At 36.7% G+C, this 22,901-nt stretch overlaps 1 protein-coding gene across 11 annotated transcripts in view; it reads left to right on the forward strand.

The window, feature by feature from the left end:
* The window catches only part of PKIB (cAMP-dependent protein kinase inhibitor beta), a 175,049-nt gene that overhangs the window by 126,742 nt on the left and 25,406 nt on the right, over positions 1 to 22,901 (forward strand). For 8 of the 11 annotated variants that reach the window (XM_049654283.1, XM_049654281.1, XM_049654284.1 and 5 more), the window contains one exon: positions 8,070 to 8,135. The exons of 1 other annotated variant lie outside the window; for it this stretch is intronic. The gene's annotated coding sequence lies outside the window, so the exon portion shown is untranslated. Of the gene's footprint in view, positions 1 to 6,384; positions 6,446 to 8,069; positions 8,136 to 22,901 lie in introns of all 11 variants that reach the window. 2 more of the 11 variants (XM_049654282.1, XM_049654289.1) reach the window with 1 other exon arrangement.

Raw genomic sequence — 22,901 nt, forward strand, 5'->3', positions numbered from 1 at the left:
AGTCCGAAGTGTTTACTGTTTTGTAAGAGGTCATTATTTATGTCCATTTTATAAGAGCATCTTGACTTACCCCAAAGGACACTAAATAATAATAATAATAATAATAATAATAAATTTGTATATAATAATATATATTATTATTATTATGCTTAATATAATATATATTATTTAAAATTGAAGATCTATTTACAGTTTTTGGTACTCCTCTCCTACTTAGCACCTCTGTTAATCTAAGAGCCTGTCAAATCACCTTCTGGTAGATATAGAAGATGATAACACATTTACTGCTGTCCCGAATGGCCTTTATTGCTATGCTTCTAAAAAAACAGAGCTGACTGCTTTAAACAGGCTACTGACCTCATCAAGGTGAGGATGGGGCATCCGGTATTAGAGTCCAACGCTGATAGAATATCCTGTAAAAACCACTTGTGTTTGTTTGTTGTTTTAATCTTTAAACGTTTATTTATTTCTGAGAGACAGAGAGCGTGAGCAAAGGAGGGGCAGAGAGAGAGGGAGACACAGAATCCGAAGCCGGCTCCAGGCCCTGAGCTGTCAGCACAGAGCCCAACACGGGACTCGAACTCACGGACCAAGAGATCATGACCTGAGCTGAAGTCAGATGCTTAACCAACTGAGCCGCCCAGACTCCCCTAAAAACACTTTGAAAAGAAATGTGGCATATCCGAAATAACCTCTAAAGTAGAGTTGGTCAACTCTCCTTGCCCACATATTTACTTTGTGCTGCTCCTGTGGGTTGATTTAATCAAGTTATGCTGCTGTTCTTGGCACAGTATGACTTGGTGTCCGGCACAACTGGGTTCCAATCTTAACACTGTTTAGTGCTGGCTCTATTATAACCTCAGGCTCTTTTTGGATCCAATAGCATTAATATGTACTTTTGAGGGCTTTTGTGAAGATTCAGTTAGAGAATGTTTAAGACATCTGGAAAATCATGAACACTCAGGAATTGTTAGCTCCCTTCCCTCCCGAGTTGGTATATTCACTTTCATATATAAAATGGTTTTCACTGAATATAAGAGTATTGGGGTTAGTGCTTAAAATTTTAAGTCTGTTTTATCATTAACTGTGATGCTTAACAGCGTTCGTGTTAGCCCCAGATATACCTATTAAAATGGTGTAAGTCATATGGAACACATCTGAGACTTATGAGATGACTTCCTGGTGTTTGAGGATTGTGATATAAGCAAGAAAGTAATCTAGGCTAAGAAGTTTAATATTATTGGAAAACTTTAAAACATAAGTTCCTTTATTGGAGCTTTGCAAGCAACATTAAGAAACAGTGAGTAGTTTATAATAAACGTGCATCTGGTGTTTCAGTGATGTGGTTTTTCTATGACACATGGTAAGAAGGTAGACAAAGGGGCTTTCCTAAATGATCAGAGTGGTTTTCACTTTATACACGTTCAATGCCAGGAATTTTAGAACCACACAAGCCACACCTGAGGAGAGAGCCAGACCAGGTGGGAGTGAAATGTGGCAATTTTGCATGCTTTATGCTAAGTACCATGAAATACAATCCTTCCTTCTTCCCCCATCCTAATACACATATATTCTTACCTTGTATCAACTGAAAATTAGAAAAAAAGTGGGTTTTTCCCTCCCAAGCTAATTTGATGGTGTACAGTAACTTTTGTTCAGGTATTTTACAACCATTTATAAAGGAGAGGTCATTTTAGGGTGGGCCTTTCTACCCTGATTTACTTAGAGGAATGAATAGAATTCTGATCATTATATTAAAAGATTGGGTGTGTGTGGAATCCCACAATTTGAACCAGTATTAAGAACTTAAAAAAGATTGATTGTGAAACTTAAGTATAATGCTAGAAACAATAAGGACAAAAACTAACCCCCAAACAGTTGAAAGACCATGGATAATGCAATCACTATGTGAAGAGGAAAAGATTAGTAACAGACTTCTCTTCCAAGGAAAGGAGGGAGAATATCAATTCCTCATACAAAGTGAATTGTTATGATTGGTTTCAAAGAAAATATAATGCTAAAGAATCCTGGAATTTTGATGTCTCTTGGGTAACTATAATGTACATTCTGTAGTCAAAACATGGAGAGAAAATAATCTCTCAGAGTATGGTTGTTTTCTTCATTCTGAAGTGGATGGTGGAATGAAAAACAGAAATCTTTGCTTTGACTGCTCCCTAAAAAGTGTCCTCCTGGGTGGATGGCAGAGGCCGGGTGGGGAGGAAGAACTATTGAAGAGCATTGCACATAACGTGGTCTCAATATTCTGGAATGCTGGTGACCTTCCAGTAATTGGAACACATCTGGCGAGTAAATATAGATTCTCAAACTCTTGTATGTCATAGTTGACTTGCATGTTGGCAACCTTGTATTACCTTCAAAGTATAAATTTAGATCCACTGTGAAGTAATTGTAGATCCAAAGTGAAATTTAGATCCACTGCATCTTTGAATGTAACTTAATAAAAGTTGGGGAGGAGGCTTTTGTTTCATTTTGTCATTTCAACTTACAGACATCAGCTTGGTACAAAGGATGAAGACAGTAGCAAAAACACTTCTGCTTCCATTCCCCTTTACCTCTCTCCCCTCATTCCTTCCTTTACTGTGAGAAAAATGAAGAGACAGATGATTTAAGGACCTGTTGCTTATTCTTTTCTGTCTTGGGATTCTGGACGTTTAAATGGAAACTAACGCATGATTGAGACCTGGCTTATTTAGAACCCTGCTTAATGCTTTTTTATCTCAAGAAATGTTTGCTTTAATTTTTTATGAGAACTTTAAACAGATTTAAGAAGTTTAGATTATATCAAATCCCTTTTAAATTTGTTTGTCTTCTGGTATTAAGGTTAATTCTATTATTCCATGATTTCAATCATTAACCTCTTATGAAGATAAGAACAGATTTTTTTTTTTTTTTTTTTTTTTTGCTTTTGCCTTTGCTGATTATTGCTTCTTCCTCCTGCCTTCTGGGAGAACACCCTGTTGTTCAGTTTTTGACACACTGATCTCTCTGAGTCTGAGATTCTGTCAATTTGCATCTTTTCAACTATATATTCTATACAAAATTGCTGAGATTTCCATTTCCAATTTTCTCCCCTTGCCTGAGTTTCAGGCGCATTGTTCCAGTGACTTACCCTGCATATCCCTTTGGCTCTATTGCCACCATTTGAACTTCATCAGCTCTCGCCCTCATCTGTTATTTTGTTAGTGGTTCTGTTATCCCAGCTTCTCAAACATAAAAGCTTAGAATGAAGCTTTCCTTCATTCACTATAGCTATCACCACATTCCATGGATTTTTTTCATTTTGAAATGTTTTTTTTAAATTTTTTATTGTTTTAAATGTTTATTTTTGAGAGAGAAAGGTGGGGTGGGGGGAGGGGGGAGGAGACAGTGCATGAGCAGGGGAGGGGCAGAGAGAGAGGGAGGCACAGAACCTGAAGCAGGCTTCAGACTCCGAGCTGTCAGCACAGAACTCATGCAGGGCTCGAACTTATCAACTGAGAGATCATGACCTGAGCTGAAGTCAGCTTCTTTAACTAACTGAGCCACCCAGGATCCCCTTGAAATGTTTTTTTAGAATCATCTATATTATTTAAGAGATCAGTCTGCCAATTATCACAAAGTACAAAAATAACAGTGGATTAAACACAATGTGAATTTAGTCCTGTGTTATGGACAGCTCAGGTAGATGGTACAGAGGTGGAATAGTGGCATGGCCATGTTAGGGATGCAGCCTCCTTCCATTTTGTTGCTTTGTCATCATCCCCAGAGTCTTGATTGTCCTTGTCTGTTTGGTGAATGATGGCTCAGCACCACAGGTACAAACCAATGTTCGAAAGGCAGAGGCCACAATTCCTTCTCTCTTAGGATATAACCTAGAAATGAAATACATTACTTCTGCTTATAGTCCACGTTTAAATGACAAAATACAGTTGCATGGTCATATTTAGCAGCATGGGAGGTTTGGATATATGGTTCTTAGCTATGTGCCCAGCTAAGCTTCCAATTTCTACAGAAGATGAGGAGAAGAGCTTGGGAGCCAACCAGCAGCATCTGCCACACCTTCCACCTTCCTTACTCCAATTTTAATGTTTTTACCCTTTGGGTGGGTCTTTATTGCCCATTGCCAAGATTATTTCTAGAGACTTTTAGCTGGATTTACTGTTGGCTCCCTATAAAATCATCAATTATTTCTTTTAAAGAGGTACTTTTTTCCCCCCTCTTGTTAAATCTGTGCTCAGTAGCCCACAGCACAAAGTCTCTTTCAAAGCTCTTTATAATCTGGTCCCAGCTTTGCGCAGTGGCAGTATCGTAGCCAATGACATTTATCCGAGGTGCAATTATTGCTATAATCTGGCCCTAGTCTACCTGTTTATAATATTTTTTTCAACTTTCATTCATTCATTGATTCATATATTTATCCAGTAAATATGTGTTGAGTGCCTACTCTGTGTCAGACATGTAGTCATTTATTTTCCTAAACCAGTTCACATGGGTTCTGTGAATAGAAAACATCCTCATGAATGTACATACTTTCTAATGTCACAATGATTCATTTCTTTGAAGCTTGTTTTCACCATCGTAATGCTTGAGAGGTTACGTACATTTTGAGAACAGCTTTTTCAAACTAGGTCTTGCAGTTGAGGTGGTTAATTTGCTTTTAGGAATCAGCTGATGTTCACTTGACACATTTCACTTGCAGCTTTTTGTGCATTTTAGAGTGATGATTTGTTTTTAAAAACAAAACAAAAATAGAAGAATGCTTATTGAAGCAGCTGTAACTAGATTTAGTAGCTCATTGAAATTGTGAAATAGCTCAAATGCAAGCATGATCTGAGCATTACCTCACGTATTACAGTTGTCTAGTTGCCTATTTGTTCCCAAACAACATCCTCAGTCCTGCAGACTAAGGTGCGAAGGTGTGTATTGTAGAACACACCTTGTTTGGGCTTTGTCTTCCAGACTACATTTTCTTCTTTTTCTATAGCCCTAAGTAATATAGAGACATTTACTTAATACAACTAATATGACATTATTTTTATATTTTATTCTTTCAGAATAGTTACTAGACCACGTCCAGGTCTAGGGTGAGATATGTGAGGCTGAGTCGCACAAATACAGGGTCAAATCTTTATCTAAATTCTTGATGTTTTTTTTATCATAGAGTTTTTGAACTAATTTTGATTTTTTAAAAATCGCACTAAAATATTACATTCTGTCTTGAAGTGACTGCTCTTGTTCCATGTCCTGCCTGGTAGCCTCATCTCTGAAGTGGGAGTGTGGTCATGTAATTTTCAAACTACATCTTTGGAGGGAGAGGAGAGGAGGGGGAGGAGAGAGTGGGTAGAACCTGAAGGTGCTTTCACCTGAGAAGTGTTGCTTGTATCTGTCTTACACATTGTCCATCTGCTAAAGAATTCGTTTGGGAAAAAAATATATTAAAAAATAGTTGGAAAATCACTGGACTAGATAGATGATTCACAATTCTGGTTGTGCGTGTAATTCTAATAGGATGGATTTTTGCTGACCTACCCACACCTTAATCTGCTCCTCTCATAAGGCATGCAACAAACACCCTTGGGTGAGACCACTTCCTTCTTGCCTTGGGTATCTCTTAGCTGTCATATATATCACCGTGTTTTCTCTAGATTTAATTGTAGTTCCAAGAGAGATAGTAGAAAGAATTAGATCTTGTAGAGGTCTAATTAGACCTTGCAGAATCTAACAGATTCTGCATCTTATATTGAAGTTCAGGAAGGACATAGTAGAATACCCAGTTATATTATTTTGATTTTATTTTAAGTTTCTGTTAATGTATTTAACACATATGATAATTATGATATAACATATAACTTCAATTAATCTATTAGTATAATGATAGTTATAATTTATAAAAATAAATATTCATAAATAGGAGATGTGTGCTTAAAGGATTTTTTTTGTTGTTGTTAGGGGCATGCCACTATTCTTGAAACAGAAATTACTGCTTTTTTGTTAGTAAAAATTTTGATAGTTGATAACTTAGGATAAGTAGACTCTCTCAGCCTCTTAATCTTTAGCATATCCCTCGTACATCTGAATTTTGATGTGTGTGAATAATCAAAAATATGTACGGAATATTATTTTCAAAGTCCATTCCATAAGTATATTTGTATGTAACACAGCCTCAAAGAGGTGGAGAGGAAAATATAAGTATGTCACTGTATTCTTTCTCTTTTTGTTTCTTGGTTCTATTACAAAGGGTAGAAATAGTAGAATTTCATAAAATAAAAATGCTAATATGGAAAAGGTATAAAATAGGGTTTTTTTTAAAACATGCATTTTAAAGATACAAAGAACAATGTTTAGTTTTATCAAACTGACTTTAAATTGGGTTCCTGTTTGCAGTTTCTACTAGATCTTTGTCAAGAGGTATAGGAAGATGCTTGAAAAAATTAGGACCACAAAAGTATGTTTTCTTAATCTTGTTTTTTAGGGGTAATATTTACATTGTATTATATAAATGTTGAAGCTTATAAAATTGAATTTTATTGCTACTTCCTCCATGATCATGTTTTCATGTATTTTTCTCTTCCTCTTCTCAGTTCTTTATATTTGGCTTGAACAGTTGGGCTCAATTGAAGGGAAACAGTCTCAGATGCAGAGTGAGAGGAACAGTGAAAACCATATGGGAAGCTGGGTATAGGAACAAGGTTAAAAGATGCCTGTTTCGGATTTTCAAATTCTTTCACAGTGATAAAAGTATGCATTCAGGAAGCTCTGAGTCTGAAAAGTACCTCATGCACCTTGACATTCAACATATTTATTTCATTCCTCCTACCACGTGCAAAATGTTGTGCAAGAGGAATGAGTCACAGTCCATGTCCTCAAAAGGCTTTAAAAAACATTCTGAGATGGAGGTGGGAAGGCACTAATCCGAAATATATAAGTTTAGTAAGAAATACACCAGAGTGTTTTGTAGCAAAGGGGAGGGAACATAGAAGTCTGGAAAAGGGGCGCCTAAGTTGACCCTGGATGGTTGAATATATGCTAGCCACGGGATGGGGAGGGGATTGAGGGCAAAAAACCTCGGTCATGGTGACAATATAAACAAGGCACAGGGGTGCCATTGGCTGGGTATGACTTCAGAGCTTTAGGATTCATGCAGGTTGGACCTGGGTGAAAATGAGGGAGAGTTATATTGGGGCCAACTTGATCCTGTAGATGATGGAAAGGCTATGAAGGATTAATTCTAGAATGACCATGAGCACATTTACTTTGACATAATTCTATCTGACATCTGTAAAGAACAGAGTTTCAGGAAGCAAGAATGCGAAGAGTCATTTAGGATGTTGTTGCTGTAGTCGAGGAAGAATGAATGGTAGGCTGGCTGAGGGCAGAGGGAGTATGGTGGAGGGAATTTGCAAAGTGCCCTTCTGCTATCAGTGGCCAGTGTGAATACTGATGGTTCATGTCCCAATTATTTTTGACCCATCTTGTGTCAGGTGCTCAACCTTGAGATACAGGCCCCTTTCTGTGAACAAGAATGTACATTGTTTATCTTTGTTTCTAGGAGCAAGATGGTTGAATTCTTTCCACTGGTCTCCATTTAGGTAGTGGGAATATTGGTCCAATGCCTCAGGGCACTTAAGAAATGTAAAAAATATTTCTACAGTCATACTGGAAAAGTGTCCTATGTTTTACAATTTCCCAAAGGTGTGGTCATGCCAAGTATTTGCTTGCAGTCATGTTTCTATGCCTACAAGCATTTGTTGTAATGGCCTGTCATTTTTAGATGATGACTTTCTCAACTTGACATTAATCCCTAATAGCACTGATGCAGTAATTGTAGCTGGCAATCCTAGGTACTAACACCTGTTATTTGAAATGAAGCCATTTTGACTTTTAACAGAAAAATTTATTGTAGAATTAGAGGTTCTGCTTTTCACAAGAAGTCAGGCAAGTCATGGCGTTTACCAGTTGTAACTCTATTTAAAAAAAATAAAGCACAGACAAAATCTTTAAATTTATTAGTCTAACTGAATTTATACTTTTTCTGGTTCTTAATAGCTTTTTTTTTTATTAATTTACAGGAAAGAAAGTTTATCAGTTTCTTCCTAAACCTCTTAGAAATAACAGCATATCTTAATCTGAGACTTGTAAGTATCCTTTTCTTCTTTATTTAGAAAATTAGATATTGATTTTGTGGAAGAAATGGCTCCTTCAGGAAAACACTTGACAGGATATAGCTATGCAATCTGAGTTGGCATGCAAAATTTGAATGAAAGTAAAGCACGCAAATAATCACCTCTTACAAAATGAAACAAAGAAACCAAATCTCAATCAGAATATCTTCATCAAGTCTATCTACAGCAAGTGAATGTTTGATTTATTTTTTGACAATTTCTCTTTTTTTATGTCATTTTTGTTACTTTTTCCCCTTTGTGAAAATACCTGTGTATCCACATATTTTAGAAAGTCTGTAACATCAATGGGAAGGAAGAGGAAAAGTGTAGGGTGTGAACACAGGAAAGAGAATTTGTATTCTGTTAAAATTTACATGGCTTTGGATGACTTCGTATTTTCTATTTACATTTTCAGTGAATTTTTTTGTAAAATAAATGCTAGGTATCAAAATTACTAAGGTTCATTCAGTTTCTGAAATGCCAGATTCAAAACTGGCCAACTCAGGAACAGGGAATCTGGGAGACCCTTTCTGTTTCAGTTTACCAAGAGGTAAAGACAAACACATCTTTTCACAAGCAAATATTTTCTTAGATAAATTGATAAGACTCAATGTGGAAAAAAAAAAAAAAAGCTTTGTCCTAAAAATGTATCTGTAGTAACAGCATTTAATATTTTATTCCTTGAAAGATATTTGAAGTCTCATGTAATCCTATTCTAGCATTAAGGCAAGTAGTTGGCACACTGAGTCAAGGAGTACAGAGTCTAGGGCCCCTGGAGTAAAGACAGATTAATGAAGCAGTCAGGTAACTAAGGTTTAGAGCTAGGTGAGTTCTTTACTAGGTGGGTAAGACCTTAGCATACTTCTGGACTTCTCACCTGTAAATATTTGTGTTTGAAGGTTGTTGACTAGAAATGATGACTACCTTAGATCGTTTTATGATTCTAGGACATCTCTGAAACGTTGTTGCTTAGTAGTTAATAGTCATTTTATCTTGTGTAATCTATGATTATTATAATGGCATTAACATTTGTGTAGTAGCTAATAAAACCAACCAATAGGAACTGAGACATATTTCTAACTTGCTTCATCAGATAAGATCTCAGAAAATTGTTTAATTAAAATGTGTACTGAGATCTTAATTACACATTCTGTTGCAATATAAGTTGTTTCCTAGTTCCAGGACATTAATTTTCTGTTCCAATGCACCCATATTATGAATCTTATGTGTTGGAGCAAGCTACCTGAATTCTCTAGTGCTTCAATTTGTAAGTAATATGAAGTTAAAATGCTTATATTATAGGCTTGTTATGGGGATTAGATGAAATGATGATGAAACAATGCAATATAAATAGTAATAATAATAATAATACTGAGATAAACATATACTGCAATCATAATTTCCTATCTTTACTATATTCTTTCATAGACTTTGAGGTTTTACCCACATAATGATTTCATTTGTCAGTGTGTAAAAAAGCTCTTTGTAAAATCACTGAAAGAATAGTGAGAATGGAGATTGTTGGCTACATTCCCAGATATTTTTAACAAGCATCCTAGATAATTCACATGAAAATGATCTACAGGCTACCCTTTGAGAAACACTAATTTTCCTTTAAAAATGAGCCACAAACTAGCTAATTATCAAATCACATGTGAGGTTTATAAAAGGTAAAAAAAAAAAAAGTATATAAAAATATAAACATATTGGGCTCCATCTTGGAGATTCTGATTTGGTAGATCTGGAGCAAGGCTTTGTAACTTGTGTTTTAAACAAGTTGCCATACTGATTTGGGTATTTGCAAACCACTGCTTTACAGCCCCACCACATCTGTAACTTTTTATTGATAAAGCTTATGGCTGTGCCTCCCATATGTGGATGAGGGGATATCATAATGGGTTAATGCTTCAACTGGTCTAGTTCAAGTTTCAGGAGTGAAGAGATGAGCTTGGATGTCTGCATTTGCATAAATTAATCATATTGACAGTCTTCTCTACCTTGGTTATGTAGCTACTTTAAATAAATCCAGGAGCCAATCCCATAAACTGCACAATCCCTAAATGAAAAAGGGCTGTTGGAGACCATCTAGTTTAAATATTTGATTTCACAGAGGTGAAAAATGAGGCTCAAAAGTCTGCCTAAGGCCACAGGGCAAGATTAGAACCAACACTTGGATTTCTGCCCCTAGCTCAGTTCCATTTCCATTACAATTAGTTGACTTTGATTCTGCCATTTCAAACCTGTGATACCAGCTACTCTAGTGTTGGCTTTAGGCTTCCCAGCAGGCATAGAAAGTGCCATATGAGTCAGCTTTCCTACTTTTCAGCTCTCTGAAAGTGACAGCTTCTTCCTTTCCATCTCTAGTTCTCTATCTTGAATACAAAGAGGCAGGAAGGCCACTGCGGGACTGAAGGTACTCCCCAGGAGAGGCAGCCTGTTCAGCAGTGGCCCCATCTTCCCAGTTGCCTTCCTGATTCTTTATCTTAGCCAGAGCCATCTGCTTTTTCTTACACTCTCTATCTCTAGATGGCAGAGCCATCACTGTTTTTGCCTGTCTTCTTACTCTTGCATCACCTTTTTCTTGGCATAACTTATCTCATATTAGTTGCCCTTGTTTGGACACTGTTTAGCTTTGGAGTACCATTAAGTTCAACAAATATTAAGTACTACTGTGTTCCAAGAACAGCCTTGGGTACCAGAGATGTAAAATGAATCTAGGATTGTCCTACTTTCAGAAGAGCTTACAATATCATGGGGAAGGAGATGACTGTAAAAAATCTGCAGGAGTGCTTGAGAGTGTTATGGGAACCACGGTTACCACTTCAGGAAAGTCAAAGAAATCTTGGAAAAGGAAGTGACATTGGTCTGTTTTGAGTGAAAAAATCATAACCCACAGTATAAATGTGCAACATTTTGCAAGCACATGAAGAGAATGTTTCTAAGGCTTAATGAAGAGAGCTAATGCAATCAGAAATTAATAAAGGTAGGTGTCAGCATGATGGAAAGAAAGGCATACTACAATCTGTAGCAGGAAACCTGGGTTTTCTTTTCACACTACCAATCACAACTTATGTGACCTTCGCCAATTCAGTGAGCCCCATTGACTTCGCCAAGCGCCACTTGACTGCTCACTCAATTCATTCAAATAATGAAATTTAAGTTTAGGCTGTCCTATACTCTTGGGATACTTTCAGGTAGAGGAAAAGTGCCTCCCAAAGGTCCATCTGAAGCAAGGTTTCAGTTTTGAGTAGGTATTGATCCAGTGAAGAGAAGCTTTCGAAGAAGGGTGCTCCAGCCAGGAGGAACTGCATTCATCCATCAGCCTGAGTCTTGAGGTGAAGGGAGTGTATTTCTGAGTTCTACGAGTCCTGAGTGAGGAGCAGTTTCCTTCAGCTGCTGGACCACAGGGGCAGGAGCAGCAAGAGGTGAGGCTGGGATGTAAGCAGAGTGTAGATCATTGCAGGGTGTTGTTAGTCATGCTAAGAAACCAGGTGACTTTGTCCTGGCTTAAGGAGAGTAGTTGAAGAGCTAAGATAGTAAGGTTTGTGTGGCTGGCATGAAGAGTGGAAAAGGAAACAAAACTGAGGCAGGATGATTTGTGAAGGGGATAATCCAATCTGGTGATGTTGATGACCTTAACTAGGTTAGTGAAAGAGAGTGAGCAAAGCAGTTAGTCCATAAATTGAGGAACTATTTAGAGAATGGAGTTTATATGACTTGATGGTCATGAGGTGAGGGAAAAGGATGCCTGCTGGGCTCTGATTTGTGCAACTGGGTGGATTTTAGTGCTGCTCACTGAGAAAGAAACCCAGGAGGAGGAACAGGTTTCAAAGGAATTCAAGGATCTCTAACATGAGGGGATGAAATCATCTGTCCTGGGGCTCTTCATACTAACTGGCCTTCCACACGCTGAGAATATCATATGCGTCGTCGCACTTAGTCTTCTCAGCTGTGGGAGGTAGTATTATGTACTCAAAAGATGTGAAAGCTGAGGCTCAGAGAGCTTAATGCTTTGTATAAGGACCCTTAGCTAATAAGTAGTGGAGCCAAAAGTTCAGACCAGAGCTAAACCAGGTGTATTTCATTCTAAAGCAGGCATACCTTCTATTGTATCACTCTGCTTTCCCTTTGAGTCTGACACATGTAATTCTGTGAAAATAGGTCACTTGTAGAACACAAATAACTTTAGACTTTATAGATTGTTAAATTGAAGGCATAAACTCTACCTTCTGACTGATCATTATCTCTCACCTGGGATACTGCAATTGTCTCCAAACTCATCTCTTGGATCCACTCTTCTTTTCTAGTCTGTTCTGTTTGCTGCCACCAAAGTGATCTTTTTAAAGTTCAATTTTGATCATCATGCTATTGCTTCAAAAACTTTAATGACTTTCCATTGCCATTAGGACAGACCAAATTCTTAACATGCCCCAATGATATAGCCCCTGTTAACCGACCCACTTAATCTTGTGCCCATTTCCCACCTTCTTCTCTGTGTTTAGGCCACACTGGCCATCCCTCAGTGTCTGAAATGTGCTATGCTTTTCTCTTATGCATGAAATACTCTTCTTCCACCTCTATACCAAACAGCTAGCTCCTTTTTCTCATAGCTCATATTGTCGATGAATCAGGTTCTGGTACACTCACAAAACAAACTAATTTTTCATCTAAGATCACATTTTGTATTTATGCATGGATTTGTGTTGATTATTCTTTTTATCACCCATTATTAGATTCCAAGAAGGTAGTTCTAGAACTGATTTGTCAGGCATATAATTGGAACTCAGCAGATATTTTCCAAGCAAATTAATAAATTTATAAAGGAGTGAATGTGATTCTGGGTTAATTAATTTATATTTGATTATTTATTTGGTATATTATCATTTAAAATTGAAAAGAAAAAACATTTTCTTTATTCCTGTAAAATAAACCAAGTTTCAGTTATATACAATATTGGTTTTAAATATCTCGATGATATAGTATTTCCCCTGGTATTATATTATAATTGTTTTTCTCCTTCTGAAGTCAAATTTTCTTTTGCACAATAAATGAAACTAATTCCAACAGCATAGTGGTAATTACTGAATTGACATTTTTTTGGATTAAACCAATTAAACCAAAGCAATTAAAACTTGGAAATGGCAACTATAAAAGAACAATATGTCATCATTTCGTGTACCAATGAAGAATGGAAATGTGTTATAATTAGTTTGTAAATGTCACATCTTATTGCACTTGCTAATTAAATGAGATTTTCCATCCCAGACTTGCTGAAAATAATTTCGAATTTTCAGGAGTGATATTTTATTTTTTTCACTCGAGAATGGTTCTTTGCCATTTGACTATCATAGTCTAACAACTGAGGTTTAGATAAGGCCAAGTGAAGAAAGCCATTACTGTGTGAGCCCATAGCTCTCAAGTGGCGGGGTGTTTTCAGTCCTCAAAACAGGCTACCAGGACTCTGGACTGAACAAATGATTGGGCTGTGGAATGGAATCTAGCATGAGAGATTTTTGCAATCTATTCTACAGATATATTGGTGAGACCCCCTGGAATTATCTATGAACATTGACCATCGTGATTGTCTAGCTTTCAGTCTCACAAAGCCAACTGAAAGGATTGGATTACATGAGTGCTCAACGAAAGTCTTTAGTTTGAATAACCTGTAATTCTAAATGGACAAAGGGAGGAAGTAAAGTAGGTGGAAGAAGTCTTACATATTAGAGATTAAAGTTCTTGTTGTTACAAGAGACAGGTTCTTGGCCACTAGAGCAAGGATTTATGATGCAGTCCAGTGCTTATCAACATGGGGATCCTGGTCTGCTAGGATTCTACAGAATTATTAGAGGGTTTATGAGCCATATGTATGTATCTGTGTTCAAATAAATACTGTCACATACCATATACATTACCATTTTCCAAATGTATATAGAGTATTCTTATAAAAATGAGAATTAATTGCTTTGCAATATGTATTTCATAGTATCTTTTCATCTGTTCTATATTTTCTCAATCAACAGATATCTAAAAAATGTAGATTCTTCAACTTTGAAGCATCATCTTACATTAAACCTCAATAAACTAGTTGTATCTCCCATACTACATGATATACAAACTTTTATTTTTCCCCACAACTAGATTTTTGAGAATCTTCAGATTCCTAAGTGCTGCGTGTCAGTTTTTCTTGTTGGATGCTCTGGTTTCTCTGCTCACCACTTCCTTCTGTTTCCTAAAACTTTTTGATGCTGCTGCAGCTCTCTCTAGTCAAAATCACACTAGGATTGTCCTCAGGGTCCTCTGTCTGTTGCCCAAAGCAGAGATATCGCTAAGATGGTTGTGGTACATAGTAAACTTTACCAAAGACTGGAGGATGATATGAGAGAATTATAGTGCAGAAATGGGTCATCTAGCATTAGATATTCAACATCATTTCTACTAGAGTCCATTAATTGTGCCTATTTGTGGGTGTCCCTACTGGTTGGCTCTCTCCTTACTGTCCAGCCTTGTTTGAGGTGTCTACCCTCCTTCCATAGGCAAGATTGCTTCAGTCCTGTCCTGCCTGGACTCTAGGCTAGAATCCCTCTCCCTACACATAAGGAAATCAGCACATGTTATGATTTTATATCCTGGAAGTTATTATGCAATTCAGACCTCAATAAATATAATTTTAAAATTACAACAGTAACTAACTGTTATTGTTGAATTTCATCAGTTCAAGGTAGGATTATTATTTAACAAGCCTTCTCTACCCTAACAATGTGCTCCAGGGCTTTTCAATCAAAGGGGAGAATGATTTTTTTCAGAGCCTTGGAAGAATATAGATTGACTTCTAAAGCACAGCACAGGTCAAGATATGGACATGCCTTTCCCTAATAGACTTTACAATCAGAAACCTCACCCTAAGCACATGAAGGCCTGACCTTCATAGAATGGGATAGCAAAAGGTTTACATTCTTCTCCCACACACACCTGAAGTCTCAGCCTTTTCATATTGCAAATTATATTCACCATGTCCAATGATGATCTGATGTTAAAAAAATTGTTTTATCCTTGAAACAATTAGAATCCATCATTATTGTGGGATAAATATTGGCCTAGAAGTCTAGTGACATGCTGTTTAGACTTGATTCTGAAATTAATGAGGTCTTCTTCATACCAACAATCTGCTCTCCTTTTCCTCATCTTTGTTCTTTTTTAATTTTTTAATTTTTTAATTTTTGAGTAATCTCTACACGAACTTGGGGCTCAAACTCACAACCCCGAGATCAAGGGTCACATGCTTTTCCTACTGAGCCAGCCAGGTGCCCCCTTTTCCTCATCTTTGAAATCAGGATTGTTTTTTTGTTAGTTTGTTTAATTTTTGTTTATTTATTTGCTGATGACTAAAGTTCCTTCTACCTCCAAAATTCTTAGGTCTCTCCAAGTTACTTATGGATTGTCAATTGTTTTTTTTCTCTTGACTGTCTTTAGTAGCATTGATTAATTTGACTTTGCATCAATTCTATGAAATTGTACGATAGGAAAAAAATGAGTCAGAGGTGCTGTGGTGAAGGTCAGATAGACATTTGAGTGTCTTGTGAAAAATGTTACATCTCAATTTTAAAAATTAGCCTATTGAAATATTTCTATATATCCTTAAATGCAGAAAGCGCACTTATTAATTTTCACCCAGCTTCTGAACCTCACAGGTCATTAAAAATGTGTTATGAAAAATTAGTCACTTGTCCACAGTTATAGATGGTGATACAATTAGGAGCTGAATCATATATTTCCATCACTACCTTCAATTTTAAAAATGAGGGTTACCATTAAAATAAATTAAAGGGAGAGATTGTGTCAGAGTGCAGATAATATTTTAGAAATGCAGTTTTAAAAAGACCAAAAATTCTACTTATAGTTATAATTATTGTTATGTATATGAGAATGTCTCAATGTATGTTCCCTATATAAATCTTGAGGCAAGTTACAGAAAGGATTAAAAGAAAAGGAGATTCTTAGACTCGAAAGAACTTACCTCATGCATTAACGTAGCAGTAAAATGGCCACTCAACTTGACCTTAATTGAATAAATGACTATGGAAAAGAAATACTCAATGAAAATACTTTGTTATGACTGGGCTAGTTTAATTGAAAAATACATCAAAGAAACGTGGTATTTCAGACTACAGAAAGCCTTCTGAACTAGAATTTACTGGGAAACAAGTTTTGAATTTTAATCTTGGCAATTAATAACATTTTAAAATACAAAGACTATTTAAGTTAACATAAATTAGGCAGCTCTGCTTTCCCTCCAGGTTTCATAGAGGATTTGCTGGTAGGTATAAAAAGATCTGATGAACATTTGTATTGTCTTTATTATTTCCAAACCTGTAATAGAGGCTTCTGAAAATGCTAGAATGTTCCTCTCTCCACACAATGTGATGTATGATTATTGTCACTGTCCTGCAGTCCCCAACATGCAAGGCTTCAACGTTTACAGGAACCTCAGTACTCCAGGGAGGAGTATGTAGCTTGGAACTTAAGAGTCATCTCTTCTGAGGCTGAAAGACCCAGGAGCAGTCTCCGGGTGACACAAGAGTGACATGAACAAGGACATTCTTCATTCAAATGAAACAAAAGCTATCATATACATACTGATTAGTTTTTCTCTAAGCTTACACTTTTTAGTGCAAGTAAAATATATTTTTAGTAAAGTTTATCTAGCTCAAAAAATTCCAAGTTTTGAGTTTATTGCAACAAATGTATCTAGTCCATACGTCTTAAAAGTGAAACAAATTGGCTTATAAATGCTTATAAGTGAATTAGAATATGCTTTAATCACTACTTTCCTCTTTAGTTCCTGGCTATTTTTTGCTGAGTGATTGGGAAGTTTAGATGGGTTTAAGCAGATTTGTGTATAGATAGGAGCAGTGAAAGAGGTGACAGCTAAAAGCTACGTAATTGCCAGAAAGAAAACTCTAAAAATCTGGTTTCTCTTGCCTACACTGAAAATGGAAAATAAAGGGGTTTAATCATTGAGGAAGCATTATAGAACAGGGTCGAGGGAAACTGAGGCTCAAAGCGCTTGAGGAATCTTCCCAATGTTATGTAATTTGTTGGTGCTGAAAACACAGGTGTGACTCCACCCCCACTGCCCCAGCCTAAAAAATAGGTAGAAGATAAAATGCTGATAATTCCAGAAAGTCTTTCCCACATCTTTGCCAAATAACACTCTTTTTCTATTAACTAATTTGCAGAAGTGCCACCATTAATGATTTGCTTCTTTGGTCTAAGACTTTGGAGTTTTTCTTCTAGAGAGCCATACATACAGCATACTTCTGTGAATGCATTAAGCAAATATTTTCCAAGAGCTAATCTGAATAGGATGAAGAGGAAGAGGACACTGGGTCTATGGCAGGATCAGGGGCTGGGGAGAAAATTGATGAAGGACAACTGTGAAGGGTGCAGAGCCATTGGTCTGGGAGAACCTGCAATTACCTAGAGTCTGTAATGACTATTGTAATGAGATTGTGCTCTAAATGTGTTCTAATGGGATCCTGAAATACCTCCTGTACTTCACTGCCTTCATATATTCGTTCTCAGTACTTGCCCTGTTATAAACAGCTGTTTTATGTTGATCACGTTTCAAAAGATTGGTTCTGATTTTTTTATTCAGAAGATGAGCATCTAAATATTAGTTGAATTAAGTGAGATCTTCTTCAATCTTGTCTTTTTTCTTAGTCCATTGTTTTTTACGATCTTTAAAAGATCTTGGTCAATATCATCCAGAATGTTCTGGCCCCTCAGGCTAACTTTCCAGGGTAAAGAATCTTTGGTGAACAATTGTGTCTTCTATTTTCAATGCATCCATGTTTCTATACAGTGAAGATCTTTAGAACTGTCTGTAATTATACTAATTTTCAGATGATTACAAATGAGTCGGCTTTTTAGTATTTTCTGCAGTTATTTTAATTATGATGGATTTGGGGGAATTTCTCTTTTAATCTTTATTTTTAAGAGAGACAGAGAGAGAGAGAGAGAGAGAGAGAGAGAGAGAATGAGTGGGGGAGGGGCAGAGAGTGAGAGGGAGACTTCAGAATCCAAAGTAGGCTCCACACAGTGTCCGATGCAGGGCACGAACCCATGAGCTGTGAGATTATGACCTGAGCTGAAGTCAGATGCTTAATGGACTGAGCCACCCAGACGCCCTGAATTTTTCTATATAAAATTCTTTAGCATCCTTAATCAAATGTCAAAGGATAACAATGAGAAATCTGATGTGAAATGGATCAGAGTAGCAGGGTGACTTGAAATGTCTTTCTTAGTTCAGAAATATTTCCAGATCTAGGGTATAAATATGCAAATACTTAAAATTCCAACACAGTGCTTTTAGGTTCGTAAGCCTCCCTGCTGCTCAGACAGGATGTACAAATCATGTGGATTGGTAGATCAGATCAATGTAGAGTTCATTTAGAAAGCACTCGTTGAACAACTACTACCTATTATCTACTCCTAGAACCTGTTTGTTCCTGCCTCCAGGAAGTATGGTCCTTTAGGGGTAAAACAAGTCACCCATGCAGAACATTTATTGAAAAACATATTAAACTTACTTAGTGGTGGACTTCAGGGTTGGCTGTTAGAATGAATAGTGAAAAAGTCCAGGGGTTGGCTGATGTAGCCAAGGCCATCATCATGGCCTTTTCCCAGAACAGCTCTGGGAAAAGTTAATTTTGTGATTTATTTAATTTTTAATCTACTACAAGCACATTTTTAATAAGCTCTGAAATTGGATGAATAGCTCTCTAAGGCTATGCACATGCATTGGTATCCTTTGCTAAAACAACCATTGTTTTGGATAATACATGCTGTTAGACCTTAAGGCCCAATAATTTATGGATTTATGTTTGTAGTTTTTTTAGTGTATTATTAGAGAATCTGACCTCAAACCTTTACTCCACTTCAGTCATTCCCAAGTTTGTGTGACAACATGAATCCCCTTGGGTGCTTGCAATACCTATGGTATCAGACACACTGAATCAGAGGCTCTAGTCTATTTTGTTAACAGACTACCCAGGTAAGCCTCATGAGCAGGCAAGTTTGGGAAAGACTGCTCTAGTTCATCTGGCATAAGATTAATTTTAGATAAATAGGCTTTTTACCCACCCTTGCTCCCTCTCTTCCTCAGTTTCTCTCCTTCTACCCTATTAATATGTTAAAAAAAATCTTAGGAAGAGCTGATATGCTTTAAATTTACTTTTACTTTTAGTCTCCAGGCTGGCATTGGTGAGATACGGTTTTCCCAGAGACCTCATTTTTTGGTCTCCTTTCTTTCCACAATTTAATCAAGTGTTAAGGTGAAAAATCTAGTTCTTCTCTGTGGCTCATAAGACAGAAGAGGAATTAATTTACACTGTCTGGTGTCAGGATGCATTATGATTATGTTGGCAAAGCTATAAAAAGAAAATATCCAAAGCTTATAAAAAAATTGCAGAGAGGTCACTGTTAGAGCAGATGGATGAAGCAGAGTGCCTGATCATTTAGCCGCTACTGAGCTAAAGGATCTTTGAGCCAAGGTGTACATAGCTAGAGCAGCTTGGAGAAGGTCACCAAGTTATAATTATAGCTTCAACGGGAGACTTCAGAATTTTACAGTAAAATGCATATTTATTTGTCTTACTATATAAAAATGACTGAAAGGCCCAGTAAACACGTTTGCAGTCAATTCTCAATTACCCCCAGGAAATCTAATAGTGGGTTTCTTTTGTTGCATTCTTTCGGGCCTCCTCTCCTTTGAAATCAGAAAATGTCTTTCCACAAAATGCAAACTAAAACTACAAATATAGAGTACAACAAAAATAAACAAATAGTCTAAAATTACACCCCTCCAAAAGAAGTCTTATGGTCTTTAAATAAAAGTTTATATTGACCTCCTACTATTTTCAGTGACTTCTGATAATTGTTGTAATGTAAGATAAGGTGGAAGGTAAAAGTAACACACCTGAAAATAAAAGTAATTATAGAGATTATACCAGCAGTAGAAATTTGCTTTCATTTTACTGTGAAAATTTTAAGACATCTGAATGTATATGTTCACAGATTACATAATTACACTGTGTGTGTGTGTGTGTGTGTGTGTGTGTGTATATATATATATATACATATATATATATATATAATATGATAGTTACTTAGAAGGATAAAGAGAAGAATTAATTTTTATTCAAATTTGCAAATATTATTGCAATCACATGATCTTTATTTTTTTAATGTTTATTTATTTATTTAAGAAAGAGTGAGTGAGTGAGCACGGGAGGTGCAGAGAGAGGGAGAGAAAGAGAATCCCAAGTGGGCTCCATGCTGTCAGCACAGAGTGGGGCTTGAACCCACAAACCGTGAGATCATGACCTGAGCCGAAACCAAGAGTCGGATTCTTAACTGACTGAGCCACCCAGGTGCCCCTGTGATTTTTATTTTTAAGATTCAACATTGAATTAAAGTTTTCATATTAGATGAATTACTTGAAAAACGTTTTGAGTTTGGTTCAACACTATGGAGAATATGAGGTTCAAAGAAAGAAAATATTCTTGATAAAGTGATTCATGCATATGGCAGATGAATAGAGAATTTTAGGTGGCTTCTGGTCCCTAACTTTATAATTCTGGGCATTTCTATGCTGTTTAATCTCTTATAAACTTACAGGAGTCTATGACTCTAGAAGGGAGGCAACACAATGAAATGATTAAAAGCCTGTGTTTTGGAATCACATGTAACAATTTAAAGCAAGTTCCTAATATTTGAAAGACTCCATTTCAGCTGTCTCATGTGAATTATGGGTGTAATTCCCACCCCACCTCACCTGACCCTAAATAAAATAATGTATATAGAGCAATGTAGTACCTAGGTAAGTAAAGACTCAATTAAGAGTAGCTGTTTTACTTTTTTATTATTTTTTTAATGTTTATTTGTTTTTCACACACAAACACACACATACAGAGTGTGAGCAGGGGAGGGGCAGAGAGAAAGGGAGACAGAATCCAAAGCAGGTGCCAGTCTCTGAGCTGTCAGCACAAAGTCTGACACAGACTTGAACTCATGAACCATAAGATCATGACCTGAGCCAAAGGTGGACACTCAACTGACTGAGCCACCCAGGTGCCCCACTTGAAGGAATTTAATGGAGGTAGGAGAGCCTTGCACTATGTGTGGGACAATAACTTACCCCTTTTTGTGAGTCCTTTGTGACTCTTGTATCTTTAATGAGTATGTCAAACAAATAATGTCATATCTGTGCTCCTGGAGAAAGGTTACTATAGTTAAGATTTTGCCTGTAAAGACTGTGTACAATGGTAAGGCTGTTGAGGTATCCTGTGGCTATTCCTTGCAAAGGTGTATTGTGTCCCTTTAGTGGTAAAGACAAACTGTGGCTGAGAGGCTGTTGAAATAGGCATTGAACAGAACATATTAGCCAAATTTATAGTGGTAAAATATTTACCAGTTGCTGATTGGATGGAATCGGCAATTTCACTTATTAGGTTGTTGGGTGTAGAGGCCTTAATGGAATGGAACCATGGCATTATGGTCACAGCGATCCACTATAGGCCACCATTCATTTAATACAGATTTAAGAACAGGCCAAATAAGGCTGTTAAATGGAATAGCAGTGGGATCAGGGAAAGGTTCACTCATTACCTGTTATATAACAAGCTTTTAATCCTTGAAGACCTTGTTTTAGATTACATTGAATCATGTTAACTATTTTAATGGGGTTGGTGGGGTAGGGAATGGAAGGGTGGGTCATGGGTTCTTATTTTGTTAAGCCCATATGTAAGTGTTAAAAACTTAATTTTAATTTTCACTTATTTTTTATTGGGTCAGAGTGTCCATGCCCACTATGATATTTTAGGGCAATGAGTGTTATAACCATAGGAATTTAAGCTAGACAAAAATTCTTATAGTTAAGGTAAGGCATACTTATTTGTCTTCTACTTTATATTCAGTAACTCCCTTAACTAAATCCCTGATTATGGAGGATACCATGTTTAACTTTAGTGGGATTCCAAGCTATAACTGTAATTTTAGCCATAATATTGGTCAAAACTATGAAAGTTTGCCAATTGGTGAATTTCTGTAGATACTAAAGTTAAATCAGAACCCAGGTTGTAATTCACACAAGCCAGTCAATGTCCTTTTATCTTTTGCTATATAAATTTTTCTAGTAAATTTTGGATTTCCAATTAGGCCATATTATGGATCTTTGTTTTAAATTGTTTTTTATTGGTTTTCTTTCCCTATATTCAGGGTTCTTTCTTTCTTTTCATTTTTTGTTTACCTGGTTATTGTTGTTGGTCACTGGATATACCTGGCATGTGTGTGTGGGCAGGCATTCTCCACTCTTACCATATTTATAAGTTTTTTTCCTCCAGAGAACCTTAAATCAGTATCATCAGAGTTGGGGGCCTCCCTCATAGCAATGGTTGGTTTATATGGTTTTAAGACCATGGGCTTAAGTTAAGTTTGGATTAACCCCTTCATGGTGCCACAAGGATGCCTTGGGTGTTTTGCTGAGGATTAGTATCTTTGTTGCAACAGAGACTTGGAGAGCAGAGTGGTGTAGGGAAAACGTCCTGGGCCTACCCCCAGACTTGATCAAAGCCCTCCTCTGCTATAGCCCAACCTCTTCTCTCATGTGGACTTCCTTTCTCCCTCTCTTTCTCTCTTTCTCTCTCTCTCTCTCTCTCTCTCTCTCTCTCTCTCTCTCTC

This window comes from Panthera uncia (genome assembly GCF_023721935.1).
Source record: "Panthera uncia isolate 11264 chromosome B2 unlocalized genomic scaffold, Puncia_PCG_1.0 HiC_scaffold_24, whole genome shotgun sequence".
Lineage (NCBI taxonomy): Eukaryota > Metazoa > Chordata > Mammalia > Carnivora > Felidae > Panthera > Panthera uncia.